At 42.2% G+C, this 17,095-nt stretch overlaps 1 protein-coding gene across 1 annotated transcript in view; it reads left to right on the top strand.

Annotated features, from left to right (window-relative positions):
* Positions 1 to 354: 354 nt before the first annotated feature.
* Positions 355 to 17,095, top strand: part of SMAD1 (SMAD family member 1) — a 51,775-nt gene continuing 35,034 nt past the window's right edge. The window contains 1 exon segment of the mRNA XM_050896189.1: positions 355 to 380. The gene's annotated coding sequence lies outside the window, so the exon portion shown is untranslated.

The raw sequence follows: 17,095 nt of genomic DNA, 5'->3' as shown, positions 1-17,095 counted from the left end.
CTTGGGGCTAAGACACCGGGACGGGGAATAAAGCCACCCAAGCGCCCCGCCGCGCTCCCGCTCCCAGGGCCGCGCCGCTGCCGGGCCCGCGGGGCGGCCGCTTGCCGGCGACGGGCGCAGCGCTCCTAGCGGGGCCCGGCGGCCCGAGCCGCGCGCGGCGGGGGCGGTAATTTGGAGAGGATCCCTTGCCGGGCCGGTGCGTGAGTGCGTGTGTGTGTGTGTGAGCGAGCGTGTGTGTGTCGGTGAGCGGCGCGCTGGCAGCGGGGCGCGCGGCGGCTGGGCGGCTCCGACTGCCTGACGCCAGCGAGACCAGATCAATCCAGGCGCGGAGGCAGCGCGAGCGCGGGGCTGCCCCGGCCCCCCTCACCGCCCGGCAGCCGGTAACAACTTCGCGTCCCCTCGCCTCTCCCCGCTGCCCTCGCCGGGCGGCCGTGCCTGCGCCGCCCCGCCGCCCTCCTCCTCCTCTCTCCTTCCTCCCCCCCGCCCCGCTCCCCCGGGTGGTCCCCGGCTCCGGGGCAGGGTGCGGGGAACCCCGCGCCGGACCGGGCCGGCGGGGAGCGGCTCCTCCGCGCCGCGAAGGGAGCGCAGCTCTGCTCTCCTCCTCTCCTCCCCGGCATGATGGCGTCCCTCCGGCAGCCCGGGGGGGGGACGACCCGGGGCCGCTTCCCCGCCGGCCGCTCCCGGCTCGAAGTTTGTGGGTAGGTGCCGCGTCGGGCCCGGCGGGAGGCAGAGCCCTTCCTCGCCGGGAAGCCGCCCTCCTCCTCGGCGAACCCTGTGCCGGGGCCGCGGGGCTGCGCTTGCAGCCGCCGCCCGGCCCCGGCCCCATTGTGCGCCCCGCGGGGGGACGCGGCGGAGCCCCGGCCAGACGGGGCAAGTGCCCTCCTTTGTTTTTGTGGGGGGAAAGCCTTTCGCCTCCTACCTCGGCCGATCCGTGTCCCTGTCCGTTTAATGTTTGGTTTGGGGTTTTTTTCCCCCTTCCCTTTTTTTCTTTCCGCAGCCCCCTTCCCCTCCTTTTTTTTTTTTTTTTTTTTTTTTTCCCCTTTAATGACAAATCTGTGCTTGGAGGTCAAGGAAAGTTCACTTAATTTTTTTTTCACCTCCCTGTTAGAAGGTTTGGATGCATGAGATTTTCCCCTCCTCAATGTAGTTTCTTCATATACTCGGGCTCTACAGCCAAATAATCTTATCCTGAATATAGATCTTTAAAGCTTATTAAAATTTACTGGTGTGGAAATATTCAGTCATGCATTCGAAAGGATCTGGGCCAAATCCTGACTTTTTTTTTTTTTCTTATAAACTGAAGTCAGTGGGAGTTCTGACTGAAGAAGGGTTGCTGTGCTTGCTCTTTTGTTAGTAGATCAATCTGAAGAAGATATGTGGTCTGACCTTACAGTTTGCTTTTACGGTATCAGAATAATTAGAGCTTATTCTAAAAGTAGTCATTATTTTGGTGTATTTTAGGAAAAAAATGATGCTCACTGCATGTAAAAAAGGTAACAGTTTTATTTGGGGAAGGAGAAATATTCTTAGATCCAGGTGGGGAAGAGTAAAAGTAGATATGTATTTCAGATACAAGCAAATGGAAAAGATCATTGCGTGAAACATGTCAGTGTTTAATGGATGTCAGTGTTTAAAGATACGGCATCTTGAAACTAACATGCTTAGGGAAAAGCTGTATTTCAAACATGTCATAGCTGATAGTTCAAATCTCTTTTGCACACAGAGGAGAAGTCAAAAAGAGAAAACTTTGTTTAATTTTTTCCCCCCAATAGTTATATGTGTTTTTAAGCAGCACTCAAGAATAAGACTAAAAACTGAAGACAACCCGGCCCACAGAGACCACTTTTCTTTGCAGGCGTGTGTCTAATTCTGCTAGTCTTCATGTGGCTAACTGTCTGCACCTTGTCCTGTCAAACAATAGGAGCAAATCATGTGAGGGAACCTGAGGTGTTAACATTGACTTAATTTGTTCTTTGACTTGTCAGTAATTGCTGAATTATGGGAGATGAGTTTGTTAGTTGCAACTGATTAATACTCGTTTTATTTTCGCATTGAACCAGAGAGTAGTGCTGTGAAGGTTTTTAGAGGTTCTCATTGGATTTTAGTGCATGTTTTGAGTGCTCGCTTCTTTACTGTGACTGGAAGAGCATCAGTATGAAAATGAAAGATACCTAGCCCTTTTTGAAGTTCTTGCTCTGGTCTTAGGGATGAAATCTTGCAATTTACTTCAGACTGTAAGCAGGCGCTTGAGAGAAATTTGCCTTGATTTGGGTGATCCAGAAGCCTTCCACAGCTACCAGAGAGGATCAGTTCAAGGCATGATCAGGTTACCCTAAGGGTAGGGATTTGTCCTTGCTTCGGCTTTGACCCCATCAACCATTGGGTATGTAATCAAATACATTTTTTTTTTCTACTCTGTCCTGTTCAGCTTGCCTTTTTGGGTACCCTTGAAGATGTGATGGTCCAATACATTTGAGAAAAGTGACTGAATAAACAGATGGAGATCTTTCTGTTTCTGTATAAATATTAACTATCAAATCAAATGTTTGAAAGCTGATGAGTTTAGTGTTTGCTTTTCCTCTGTAGTTTGAACACAAAGTAAAGAGTTGAACGTAAAGAAAAGCAATACAAAGGTTAATAAAAGTGCTACTTGTGTTTCTGAATACTGGGAAATTATTCAGATCAAATTATGAGTTTCTTTGCTTGGTATAAAGATTTAAATTTAAAAAATGAAGGGGTTGTGACTTTTTTTAATTGAAGCATGAATGCACTGTATATTACATATAGCCAGTGTTCTGCTCTGTGAAGCCCAAGTTGTGTGTGTAAAATAAAAGCTCATTTGAGTAGTCTTACAAGCCTAATGGAGGCATCATCTCAGCTTTATAAATAATGTAAGTTGTGTATAATGTGGAGTCCCCAGAGACTGCAGAGAAAGCATCATTACCAGCCTTTTCAACCTGCTGGAGATCTTAAATTGATTTACAGCACTGAACTGGTGCAAAATGATACATCAGGATGACACAGGGTCAACCTGTAAAAGTCTATGATGTGAGCCCGTTAGTTCAGTCATCATAATTAAACCATATTATGAGGGCAGTGAAGCAAGTGTCTGTGACATGTCCCATTGTGCTTCAGATATGGGTGGTTTAAAAATCAAATAAAGAGAGCACCATGTTTATTATTTAAGTTATGCAAAGAGCAGTTGAAATTAAAGCTTGTGGCCCTGTGAAGAATAAATACTGAACCAATTTAGGTTGACTCTTAACCTCTTTCTTGCAGTCATTAGCAACTGAAATAGATGAAGGCATGTGCAGCTTGGAGGTGTGTGGGGGGGAAAGTGGCTGTGAGTGAATGTCTCTGAATTTTATATATCCTTTCTCAAGCCTCAAAATCAGCTGGACTTTACCTGCAGACTGTGCTATCAGATATCAAAGCAACAAACAGGCAAACTAGCTAATTGTTTGGGCTTTTTTTTCGCCTAGTACTTTTATCCTACTAAAGTTTGTAACTGCCTGTTGAAATGTTCCTGCAGATCTGAGTTCTTGTATAAGACAGAGCATCTTAGTCATATCTTGAACTATATGACCAAACTTATTTTAGAACAGAGACGGTAATTTTGAATATGGGTTGGCATAGGCCGCTCTGCTTTTCTTAGTGAAGGCAACTGTGGCTTCAGATTCATGTTTCTGCTCTAAGTAGCTTAGAAAGTAGCATGCCACAGATAGTAAAACATTTATTATATGGTAAACATCTTAGGTCTTGCTGTTTCTGCTGATAAAATCACTATGAAGTGTTTTGGGAAAATCCTGCTAAAACTCCTTTTTCTTCTTTCTGCTAGTCACTGTGCTGCTTGGTGATTTGGGAGTTTTGCATGTATTAGTGGTTAAACCAACTCCTCATACCCGAATTGGTGTGAACTCTGCACTGCATCTCCTGAGCTTCTCCCAGCCAAGAAAGAAACATCTCTTATTTTTAGTCACAAAAGTAACTAAAAAAATAATTTTGAGGGGTACAAGAGAAGCAGAGAAAATAAATCGTCACTAGTGGTGAGAGATCCATTAGTCTCCATGTTCAGTTGCATCTCAGCAGCATGTGCTTTAGCTAAGGTGCTTTCTGAGTGGTAGATAAAAGAATTAAAGCTCGCTTTTGGGTGCAGTGTCTTATAAAATGTGGATATGGAGCTCTCTTCTGCTGTGTCGATGCAGATGAATAATGAAACTACCTTTTTAAGAGAGCGCCATAAAATCTGTGAAAATGAAAATCAGATTTCACAAATTGCTTTATGGTTAATGAAGTGATTCTACTAATGTTTTGTTTGGTTGGTTGGTGTTTTGTTTTTTTTTGTTTTTTTTTTTTCAATTTCTGTTTAGGTTTTGATGACAAACTCACCCAGTTGTGCTTTCAGAGTAGGGAAAGGTCTGTTCTGGCCATAAAAACTTCACTTGTTTCCTTCTAGTAGCTGCAGACTAGTATTCCTCCACTGGCCTTTCTTCTGTGTATAGCAATGTCTCAAAAAATTGAATGCATACAAGTCTTAATAAAGATGATATGCAGTTCCTAGAAGTTTACCTTTGAAGTTTACTGAACAGAAAATTCGAATTTAAAACATAAACACCAATTGGCAAGCATGGCTTGAAATGCTGGTGACTTAAAGGCTCATCTACGCAGGCATCTTGCACTTCTCTAGCTACTTTGGTCAAGCTATGATGGCGTAACTTTAGAACAGCGTAGAGGATTTTTATGTTAGAGCAGCAGTTTTCGCTTGGGATGGGAAAGAAGTTATTTTAAATTGATACTTTTTAATTGATAGAGTTGTATCCCTGCAGGCTGTTGTGTAACTATTTCCGTTAGAATGTTGCTATTCTTCAAGATCCAAAATAACCAGAGAAAATGTTAGATTGGGCCTTTTGTGAAGGGCTTTGCAAAAGGGTGGATTCAGGGGTGAGGAGAAGGACACTCTTGGCTGCTAATAGCTGCTACAAAGATCCCTATCCTCCTCCTCGGACAAATGTTAATTTGCATTACAGAAGCTTTTCGGTTTTGTGTGTATTTGAGTGGGGGGCATTGTTTTTTAACAGGATAGAGAAGCCAAACATTTCATAAAATAAACAGGCTAATTTCAAGGAATGTAAAGCATTTTCCAGAATGAACCCAGATCGTGCAGGATCTGTCCCTGCTTCAGTTTTATGCCTGCATGTGTTGGCTTTGGAAGTGCCTCATAGTTCAATAGGAACAAAGATCGAGCACACTACTTCTAATTAGACTGTGTGAAGTCATGTATTCAGTGCACGTAAGGGTGAACTCTGAGTTGTGTAGATGGGTCCATTTTTATTTTTTTTTATTTTGGGAAGGAGGGAGGATGTGTATCAGATGCTGTGGCACTGGGATTGCTATGGTGGAAGTGTTGCGCAGCTGTGTGACCACAGTGCCGCCCCTGATAGCGGTACTGTGTGGGACACAGCTGCTGGGTTGAGCCGTTGTTAAATTACGAAGAGTTTTCTGCAAGTACAGATTCCTTTACTCAGTCGTACTCTTCTTGCCAGTGCTGTGTCTTGGGAGACTGCGTAAAAGCTGAGTTTAGATCAAGAGTTGAAGCTTTTTTTTTCCCTCTAGACTTGCCAATGCAGGGAACCTGACCAGTACAGCTATTCTGGACACTTGCACAATTCAGTCATTCTAAAGTAGCTCTGTAATTGTTCTGGACTATATGTCGCTTTTATTTCAATATGGGGTATCCACTTGGGAGAGTGATATTAGAATAGATGTCACCAGTCTTTCTCATTTTGTGCTTCTCCCACCCTTTCCCTAGCAGGCACAGGCGAAGTCTAGAGTACAAGGAGGAAAACAAATTATTTTTAAACATGCCTTTATATAAGTCATTATATTTAGGCACTGTTCAAAGCACTATCATCCAAAGGCAACTATTATGTTGACTTGGCGTGTAAGCAAATCATTAATGTGGTTCACCAGTGATTTCTGAAGCATTATTTCATATTTCTGTGCTTATAAAGGGAACGCTCTTCCCAACATGGCAGCAGATGAGACTGTCTAAGTCAGTATAGACAGTCTGAATTATAGCACTTAATGGTATTCAGAAGTATTTAACTTGCAAGTTTTTGTCATTAAAATCATTAAAATGCCAATCCACATCAAAATGATCTATGGACTATCAATCCAATATTGGGTAACTTGGAAAGAAGATACCCATTAAAAAATTTTTACAATGCTAAAGTGATTATAGACAGAATCGTGAGAGTTTTCACTGTTTCCTTGCTTCTGTCCCCAGCATGGGTGTAAGAGTCACGTCTGCCCTCCAACTTCGACTGATGGACCTTCTTTCAGTACTCAGAACTGTCATTCAAGGGGAAGCTGAAAATGTATTCTCTTTATACAGATTTTGTGCATGAGCAGAAGTTAGATTTCAGGATTTAGAGTGTTACAGAGTTTCTTCTACAGAGGCTGCAAGACTGATGTACATGTTTAAAAACTTGTCGAAGTAGATGCAAGCAAAAAAGCATGTGAGCACACAGAGCTAACACTTGACACTTATGTGGCAGGTCAAAAAGTTTTCTATGAATTCAGAGAATCCTTTATGTTCAGATTGCTTGGGGCATGCAGTGACCATAGTTGATCATACTTTTGCTTGCTTTTCTTCCTCACTTTGTTCAATATTGGGACTTAGTATCTAATGTAGTATCTAATTTTTCTGTGTTTACATGAAAGACTGATTTACTGTGGATATTTTTCTTATAAATAACTTCAGACTTCTGATTTTAAGCATTTTAAGGCATTGACAGTAATAGCAGCAGTCTGGTGTAGCATGATGAAACCAGGGCATGAGACTCTTAAAGATACCTTATTCTTACGCTGGTATGTATGTAGGGTTGTTCACACTTGATAGGTATGCTGTATGTGCATGTGCACATATGAATGCCTAAAATAACATTCACTGCTGTTGAAAGTTAAATTATTTGGATCTGATAAAAGTAGACTAAACCTATATGTAGTTGAGAAGAGCCTGTAAATGTATCAAGGTGTGTGTATGTAATAACTATTTATGTATAAATACTTAAATGCTTAAAAGCATGAAATCAGTTTTGGTTAAAGATGAAGTAAATAACTGGAGAATCATGTTGCAACAAATTGTGGCTTCCACTTAAATGTGTTTCTAAGGGTGATAGGAGGAGGAAACATCTGCTGTTTGGTCAGATGCTGTTAATGAGTTGCATATTTGACTTCATTCTACCAATATATTTCACCTTTGTATCTGTTAAGTTTCATTTGAATATTGACGTGGGAGGAATTAATCAAATGTCCTTGCTGTCTTACATGTATCTTCCTAGTAAGGACTTTCATTCAGCTGACATGTTGAGGGACAAAATATGTGGCTTTGTAACTAGCTGTATTTCCTGAGGCAGTGGAGAGAGGGCTCTCAAAAAATTTTCTCCAAGACAAATTTGGAAGTGTGTGTGTGTGTGTGTAGTATGAGAGAGGGTGGAAGGTGGTGTGGAACTGACATCTCCTGCTGTTTCACTTGATGGTTTAATTCTTTGTGGTGTCCCTGTAAATTATAAAGCTGAAGAATAGCAAAAGTGTATGGGTTGGGGTTTTTTTGTTGTTTGTTGGTTTTTAACTCTTTGTCCTTTTTTTCTTTCTAGCCTTCCCAAGACGTTACAAAACAAACTCTGCTAGTGTTTTGGTAGGACAAAAAAGTTTGTAGAACACCTTTGCTCACTGTTGGCCAGTTGTCTTTTTTCAAGGGTTTCTGAGCTGTGTTGTATGAAACAACAGTTACTTTCCAGTTAGGCCACTAGCACCTGCGTAGGAGTGTAGATTCTCCTCACAGGTCCTGAAGAGTTACTAAAGCTGGCTGATCAATAAAACACAGTTCTATTTGATGAAGGGTCTTTCTCTTGAGATCTAAATGCTCTGTTGTGAAATTTGACATATTTTATCACTTTTGTGGTTTCCTGACTGAAGTCTACTTTGAGGAAGGCAGTTTTGGTTTGATTTTAATCTAGGGAGGACTTCAGGGAGGACTTTCTTCAGGTTAGTACAACTACAGATTGTCTCATGATTATTTTTTTTCCCCCGTTGACCTTACTCCATGTATATTAAAATAATCCATCTTGCCTTTGCAAATAGGCTGGGAGACAAACAGTACGTGAACATGACAAGGGTTAGTCATGGTTGCTTAAGGTATCTCTTGCTATAGTGATGAGGATGGTATGGGAACCTCTGTAGATCAGAATCTTTCAGTAGCTCACAAGCAGTGAAAAAAGGGGTGGAAAAGTGGCTTCTTACCAAGGCTGTATGTGAAGCAAGGTGACAGTGATGAGGACTTGCATTTTAATGGGAAAAAGCCATACATGAAGCCAAACTTCAAGGGTACAAGCAGTGAAGGAAGGATGAGTGAGGCAACTCAGAAGACTTCTGGATGCTTTGAAAATGTTCTAAAAGTTATGTAAAATTTGGAGAGGGATTATTTCTCATTATATTTTTCTGTGCTTTGCCTTCTGCTCTCCCTGGTTTGTATTTGAAGTTCTTAAAAGTAGTACAGTAAGGTCACAGGCCATTTTAAGTAGGACTTGGTGAAGTGGTCAAAATCAGGGAAACAAAGTGATCTGATTGAGGTTTTCATCATAATTCATGAGAGTCTATTCTTTGTAGAATTCTGGACAAATCTTCTATCCTCGGTTGAAATGTATGATTTTTGATTAATAGCGCTGAATCCATTGAGTTTGACTTCCTGGTGAAAATGCCATATTACTTTAAAAAGCAGTTCTCTCATGACTCTGCCTATGCATGGCAAATAGAGCTTGGTCTCTATCTAGTAGCACTTGATGTGATTTTGTATTTGTGCCAAGGCAAGCAGAGTCCTATCCAGTTTTCCTGAACCAATTGTTTTTCTGATGTGGACCAAATTCTTGTTTTCAAATGATTAGCAGGTGGTTGTTTTGAGAACTTCACAGAACCACAGGGTAGTTGAGATTGGAAGGGACCTCTGGAGGTCATCTGGTCCAACCCCTTGCTCAAGCATGGCCACCTAGGTTGGCCAGGACCATGTCCAGATGGCTCCTTTTTTTTCCAGTTGTATGACAACAGCATTATTGTTTTGTCACAACAGTGATGAAAGTAGATTTGAAATTTACCTAGACCTTCTCATAGACCTGACAATATGTACCTGATAGCTTCAGGGATTGTTAAATGAATAATGTGATTACACTGGTTTAATTTCAAACGTGTAGTCTTTCAGGAATCTCGAACACATCTAAAGTGTGTGCTTCCCTGCACAGGGAGGGAAGAGAGAGATGAGGGAGATGGCAACTCAACTCGTGTGGCTTTACTGAGGTCTCACCATGAATCTCTGATGTACAGGACCAGAGTTTAATCTCCTTTCACGCAGTCTCTTGGTCTTTCCTCTTGTCATCAGACACTTCTGCCTTTTTTATCACTGAGGAGATAGATAGATAAAACAGACATTGATTATGTCTTTGTCCCTGTTCTGCTAATTACCTGGTGAATGCAGTGATGAACTATAGTATTTTGAAAAATGTGAATTTTGACCTTGCTGAATGTCTCTGAAAACCTGGCTTGCATACAGGTTGCCATCTCGGCTATTAGAGTTTCCTGTTTTGCATTTTTGCCTGCTGCTGCCTTTACAGTCTGGCATACTTAATAACAGGCCCTTTATTATCCATGCTAGCTCGTGTCAGTGTTAAGTGCTTCCACTTGGATGTAGTAGCTAAAGGAAAAGTCTTTGTCTTTATTAACTTAAAAACTTAAGATAATGTAATTATAGTTTCTGTAATGTGTCGTATTAGATTTCATCTGGAAAATATTTTATAAATACTGTCAGCTTAAAACTCTGTAGTGTGTAGTATTTTTGGACAAATGGATATGAAATCACTCTTCTTTTTTCTGAAGTTTGCTGTCTAGTTACCTAGAGCAGAAGACGGTGGTAGCAGAGGGGGGTTGAAGTGCTTGCTAGAGCATTTGGTTATTCAGAACCAGCTAGGGCAGAGCTCATTGCTCTGGGGATGAGATGGGGTTTTGCAAATTGACTGAAGTACTCATGTCTGAGTGTGAACTAATCTTTGTCCTGGATATCATTTAAAATTAGGAGGGTGGCAGCTCCACAAGATGGGGAGAACTCTTAACAGTTTGGCTCCTCTAAACCCCAACCACAGATTTCTTTGCGTATGCTGGCTGGGTGACTTTGGTGCTCATCCTGCTCTGAGCTAATCCAGCTGTTCTGCAGAATGTTGTTGTTTTTGCCAGGTTAGGAAGGTGAATTGGCTGACAGACTGTAAGCAGAGGGGAAATTATGTTGGAGTACCAAAGCTGGCACAAGGGAGTAAAGGGAAACCTTTTCTCTTTGTGTGGGAGCAAGCTGTGAGAGCTGCTCATCTGCTTGAGGACCTGTGACCTTGCTGGCCCAAGGCAGCTGTTGGAGGTAGCCAGTTATAAACGAGTACTGTAGTACTCCCAGATGAAGACTTCCTTAATATGCTTGCCAAGGAAAGGTCTAATTTACAGGGTTTTTTCCCAGATACTTATGTTGGTGATTAGCATGGTGAGGTTAGACTGCCAACAGTTACGTCAGTCACAAAGCCCCAGTGTAGTTATATTGGCAGCAAAACGACAGTGATTAATGATAGAGTGTATTTTATGGGGGGTGAGGGAGGATGGATGGGGAGGAACACTTAAACAAGCTTTTCTGGTCAAGTGCTGTTTTGCTGGTATAAACTGCAAGCTATATATTAGAAGTGTTTTTCTAGTTTAATGCAACCATATGAGCAGAGCACATCTAGTGCTCTGTATGAGATAGGACAAATGTTTTTCCTCGTGGGGAGAAGAATGTCCTCCAAGTTTGACTTCTTAGTAGTAGAAACTTTCTTTTCCTCTTTAGAGGATGAAATAACTTGAAACAACTGGCAGACCAGGTACTGTTAGCAGCATTATCAAGAAATTAGAGAAAGGCTAAATATTAAATCCATTAAAAACTCTTCTGTAAAAGCAGGCTGGTGTTACCAGAAATCACTGCCAGTGAAGACAATTAGGGCGCCTGAAGCTGATATGTGCTGTAAGCCAATGCACTGCTTGTAGCTTTCCTGGGTTCTGCACCACTGCATAAGTGACTTTGAAATTTTTGGCTTTCGATCTACTTTTCCCAAAAGACATTTAGAAAGCACTTGTTTTAATGGTATATAGTAATGTGCTTAAAAAACCTTACTTTTTCTTGTTACTGCTAGCTATTTAACATCTTCAAACATTGCATCTTTGTAATATATTTCTTGACTTCAAGAAATTAGACTATCTACAAATTTAAAATACAAACTTTAGGTATTTTCCCTAGTGGCAGTGCTGGAGCAAGGTTCTCGCTGAATTCCCTTGTAGCCTTCTGCTATGCCAAGGAACTATCCAGACCCTTGGGAACCCAACTGTAATTTTTTTTTTTTTTTTTTTTTCCCTCTGGCTTGGCTACAGGCTTCTTTGAAATTTTGTTCTGTGCAGAAAACATCACCTAACATAACTGGCATAAACACTCCAGGGCTATTTACTACAGTTTACTGGATGACTGTTCCCTTTGCCCTTGTCCCCGCTAGTTTATCAGCTATGACTCTTGTTCATGGTCAGACCCGATGTATCTCCTGTGGTTTGTGAACTGGGAGCAGTTGAGAACTGGGAGCGCTGGTGGCAGGCTGCTTTGGCTGAAGTCTCATATGTCTGCGTATAGGCAGGTTTCCATCACACCTTTGCCTAGCCTCTTGCCTCCCCTGACTTGGGACACAAGGGCTCTCAATCTTCCAGGCCAGCCAGGTGTCAGGGCCGTTCGAGCCTAAAGGCTTGTTATCTCGGGAACTGGGAAGTACTGGTTTCAGTCCCAGAATAAAGGCATCTAGATTGTCAGCTTAAAGACAAGGAGTCTGAAATCTTTGTGTGCTCTTCTTGTGCACTAGCTTTCAGCCTAGAAGTAAGTAGTCTTGGAAAGCTGCAAGTCCTGGAAGTTCATCCCTGCAGTCTCACTTTGCGACATATTCGGGCTTGGAGTCCTGTCCTCTGTACTAGGACAGCTATGACTGTTGTTCAGTAGCAGGCAGCAGTGGAAAATTTGGGAAGCATTATGGCTGTTTTAGCTAGCCTGCTGCTGACCTGCAGAGCATGTGGTGTTCGGGAAATACTGTTTTGGTGTCTCAGCTGTAAAGTTGCAGTACTGCAACTTTGCAAAACCTGAATTTTGAAACTTTAAACTGGTCTTAGAAAATTACGGTGGAATGAATAATAAGTTGCCTTAATTCCATATGTGGAATCATATAGGCTCTGTTAATAAAAAAAGCTCACAGATAAGGAAAGGGTACTGAATAATTCTTTATGTGGCTCGATTCCTGTTCCAAAATCATAAAAAGCTTACAGATAACCAGGGGATCAGATAGATAGGTTACAGCCATTTTCTCGTGTTGTAAAACTTCCGTATTCCCAGTAAGCAATGTAGGAGGATATCTCCCACTTCCTTTCAAGCTATGTGGTTCCCAAGTGCTGTATGAACTATCAGTTCCTATCTGTGGGTTGAAGCCTTTGTACAAAACCCTCCAAAGCCTTGATCTCAGGAATATGACAAAACAGTTTGATGTGAGATTCTGCAGATGTTCTGGCACAGGGCTGTGACAGTTGCTTTTGCTTCATCCCACAGTTTTTTGGATCTCTCTGACTTCTCACGTATGGGTGCACCCTTGTTTTGTGCTTTTGGAAGGGGAAAGATGTGTCTGTGACTTCTGGGTCTGTGCTCGGCTCTTCCCTGTCAGCAGTAGGAGAGGCACTTCAGTTGGCTGCGATGAGTGAGGTAGTGCCGGCATGTGCCCCAATCTCAGCCGTGGCACCTTTGCCCTCTGGCCCCTCGCTGCAGTGGTCATTGGTTCTTTCTCAGGGCAAGCTGCCTCTGGCCGAGTGACTTACTGCCCTCTTCCTCCGTGGTGTTGGAAGTGTTGCTTGGGTAATGGCACGTGCTCTCACAGAGCTGTCTTGGTGCCATCCTGCTAGCAAACGTTTTGTGCCGGTGGTCACCTCTCCAGCTTTCTTTGTCTAATACTTGCCTCTCAATCGGTAGCTTTCAAGAGTTGTTAGCAGGAGAAGCTAAGGCTTGATGTGAGGAAGTGGCTTGCCCAAAGGAAATGGGAGCTATGTCTCCTGAGCAGCAGCCCAGCGCTCTCCGTGACAGTACTCCTTCTGCTGACAAGGTTTTACAGGCTTAGGTATAGCAGGAAAAAACTGCATGGATGGCAAATTCAGTTGCAGTCAGTAGACTTCTTTGGATTAAAACACTCCTGAGAACGGAGCTTTTAGACTTCATTGGTGAACCGACTGTCATCTGGAAGGTTGTTGGCCTCCAACCACAATAACATGCGATACCTGTTTTGTTCCAAGTGTGCCTGCTGGTTTGGGGGAAAGCTAGTGCTCCTAATGCCTGGTCTTCAGTTGAATCAATTATTGTTCCATCAGTTCTGTAGAGTAATTGTCTGGATGAAAACATTTGTAAAAGTAAGAGACCATGTAAATGCCTTCATAGTTGTGTGTCAATAGCTTTATTCTTCCACAAGTATAGCTTTTAATATTGGTGAAATTGTACCCTGTTCTAGGATTACATTGGGGTGTAGTTGAAGGCAGTTCAGGTTTTTAGTGTAGGCAAGCTCAGACTTGTACCTCACATGCCAGTAAAGGCCTTGATCAACCTAGATCTGTGTTTGCTGGTGTATTTTAAACACGAACCCAAAGCTTCCTTGACCTGATCTCAGGAGGATCCCTATAAATTTGTATTTGCCTGTAAATCGTAATCTTTAGAGAGTCTCATTTGCTTGTGTATAAGCTGAAGGGGCATCTCTAAACACTGTTATCATGGCTTCTTCCATTTGTAAAGGGTCTGGCGAGTTCAGGTGGCTTGACAAATACCAAGATACTGCCAGGGAGTATGTGCTACGATGTGGTAGTGCAGCTGCTGCGCACTGTCCTGGGGACCAGGAGCAGACTGGATTTTGTGTCATCTGAAGTCCAGTCCTGGTTTTCAGAAGGCCACTAATGGCATGCCGTAATTAAACAGTGTTTCATTGGAGGATGGAAATTTGGCAAATCTTGATGTTTGTTTCTGGGTTGTATAAACTTGTCTTGGAAAGCTATATCATCTTTAAACACTTTCTCTGTCCAGAATGGTAGTTGTGAGTTGCAGGACACTTCACAAAATTTAACGAAGATCTTTGGCTCTGCCTCTTGACATTTTAAAGACACGATGAAGATACAGTGTTTTAAAGGTCATTTAAAGGCAAAAAATATCTCCTTAGTTTTTGCAAATAAGGCAAAAAAGAGGAAAGCTAGAGGAATCCTTTTAAAAAAGTAAAGCATGCATCTCATGAAATGCATTGAAATGTCTTCAGTATTGGCAAACTGAAGAGGCTATTCTTATTTCAAGTGTGTAAATGGTGGGTGGGGGACTAATCTGTGAAAAGATTTATTTATTTTATGACGTTCTCTTTTTTGGTTTAATTTTCATCAGTTTATTCTGCTTTGCTGAGGCTTGACCTGGTAACGCTTTTATTAGTGAATAAGTAATTTTTCTTTCTCAGTTTTTGTTGTCTCTTGCTTTGGTGAAACATTCTGTTTAAAGCTGGGGATCTTGAGCTGTAATTTAACATCTTTACTTAATCTCTGATAAATGAGGTCTGGGTCACAGTCTTTAGAAGTGGTTTAATGCAGCTGATGTAACTGTATTGGTGCATGCTCTTGGTAAAATGAATCATTTGTAGGAACAGTGGCTTGCATAAGCTGAGCACAACTGGAGTGTGTTTGGTGGGGTTCCCTCCTTAAAAATACCCCATTGCAGCACTACTGTGGCTGGGGCTGACAACCCCTTTCTAAATCCATGCAGTCTGTGCTAGGCTGTGCCGTTCTGTGAAGACAAAACACATGTTGCATTTTATGAGCTTTACTCAATAATTTTGATGCCTGAGTGGTGATGGGCATCTTTCTTTTTGTTTTTAAAGATTTTCCTTTATGCTGCAAATGTATGTTTTAGCTACTTTAAAAAAAAAAAAAAAAAAAAAAATCCCTGAAAGTGACCTGTCAGTAAATTTCCCCCATCTCACCTGTGAAGGAAGTTTCTCCCGCCCTGTGCTGATGAATTGGAGGGAAATGCTTTTTTTCAACTGATAAAAAGAAATAAAATTCCGTGCCCTTCCCAAAGGAGGAATTCAACAATTGGACAAGTGGCGTGGGACCATGTGTTGGTTTGTAAAAGGATATAGTTTGTAAAGATGTTTCCTTTGATGCCTGTGATGAATATGGATGTGTTTCCGTTGGAGAGGGTTTTGATTAAATTATGCAATTAGAGCTGACCAGACAAATCTAAATATAGGAAGAGGTTTCAGTTATCCTGCCTTTGTATGTATTAACACACCCACACAGATGTGTGTTTGTTATTGTTGTAAACAACACCTGTTTTCTAAAGACAGTTCAAAAAGTCAGGAAAGGGAATGGTCTTTGTGGAAAAAGGGAGTTACACAGGAGTTTTATGATGACAGGGGAAAAAAAAAAAAATCCTGTTTTCCCCAGCTTTTTGACCTTTTAGAAAAGGACTTCCAAGTTGCTTTAATAGCTAGACTAGTCATGGCATCTTTGTGGATATACCACGTTCACAAAGCCAAAGCCAATGCTCCAAACTGGTCTATAGGTTATTCTGCGTTTTTCAGGACTTGGCCTGTGTCATCTAACAATGCTGACTGAGCTCCTTGCCCGCTCCTGTACTCCTGAGTGCTCCTAGTACCTGGTGGGACAATGTGTGGAGTTTAAATATCCACTTCACTTGTGCTGTGGGGTAAACCTGCCCCAAAGATGCACAATGAAATACCCACTGTGATAGCTTGTCATTCATTCTGTCTCTTGACAGCTGTTTGTTAATTTTTTCTTTTGAATGTTTTGTCTTAATTTGAGGATTTCTTTAAAAGGCCTTCAGCTTGGAGAGAGTGCGAAAAATGAAGAATCTCCTCCTCCATAGCATTTAGGGAAAAAAAACCCCACCTTATGAACACCATTCTGGCAAGTTTTGTGGTTCATAGCATTGTATTCATCTTATAGGTTATTTTAGTGAAGTTCATAGTTTTGTAATCCCATCTGTGCCAGAGTTTTGACTGAATCATCAAATTACAGTTCCTTCCTGACTTCAGTTAAAATATTAAGTTGTGGTTTTAGAGATAATCTTTGATAAGGCACCTGATTCAGTCCAACTGCTTGCCAACATCAGAAGGGATTTGTCCACACCTGGATATACATTTTGATGTGTCCTACTTCTACTAGCCCTGGTGTGCACCAGGCTTATCCAGCTTCCTGACCAAGTAACTTGGCAAACTTGGTGCTAGTTTTTTCTGTAGGCTTGGCAAGTCATCCTATGGGGCAACACAGCCAAAGAAGTTTTTGAGAAAGGGAAGAAAATAATTCAAATGCCTCTGAAGGCCGGTTTTGCCATAAAACAAAGTAAGGTGAAGGGACCTGCACAGGAGATTCAGTTTTTAGGAATAAAATGGCAAGATGGACATTTTCACATCCCAATGGATGTGATCCACAAAACAGCAGCTATGTCTCCCCCGACTAGTAAAAAGGAAATGCAAGCGTTCTTAGGCATTGTGGGTTTTTGGAGAATGCATATTCCCAATTACAGTCTGATTGTAAGCCCTGTCTATCAAGTGACTTGGAAGAAGAACGATTTTAAATGGGGCCCTGAGCAACAACAAGCCTTTGAACAAATTAAATGGGAGATTGTTCATGCAGTAGCCCTTGAGCCAGTCCAGGCAGGACAAGATGTTAAAAATGTGCTCTATACTGCAGCCAGGGAGAATGGCCTTAGCTGGAGTCTCGGGCAGAAGGCACCTGGGGAGACCTGAGGCCAACCGCTAGGGTTTTGGAGTTGGGGATATCAAGGCTCTGAGGCCCGCTATACTCCAACTGAAAAGGAGATATTAGCAGCATATGAAGGAGTTGGAGCTGCCTCAGAAGTGGTTGGTACTGAAACACAGCTCCTGTTAGCACCAAACTGCCGATGCTGGGCTGGATG

Source organism: Gymnogyps californianus, chromosome 4 (assembly GCF_018139145.2).
Source record: "Gymnogyps californianus isolate 813 chromosome 4, ASM1813914v2, whole genome shotgun sequence".
Taxonomy (NCBI): Eukaryota; Metazoa; Chordata; class Aves; order Accipitriformes; family Cathartidae; genus Gymnogyps; species Gymnogyps californianus.
The sequence above is the reverse complement of the archived record's forward strand: the minus strand, read 5'-3'. Positions and strand labels throughout refer to the sequence as shown.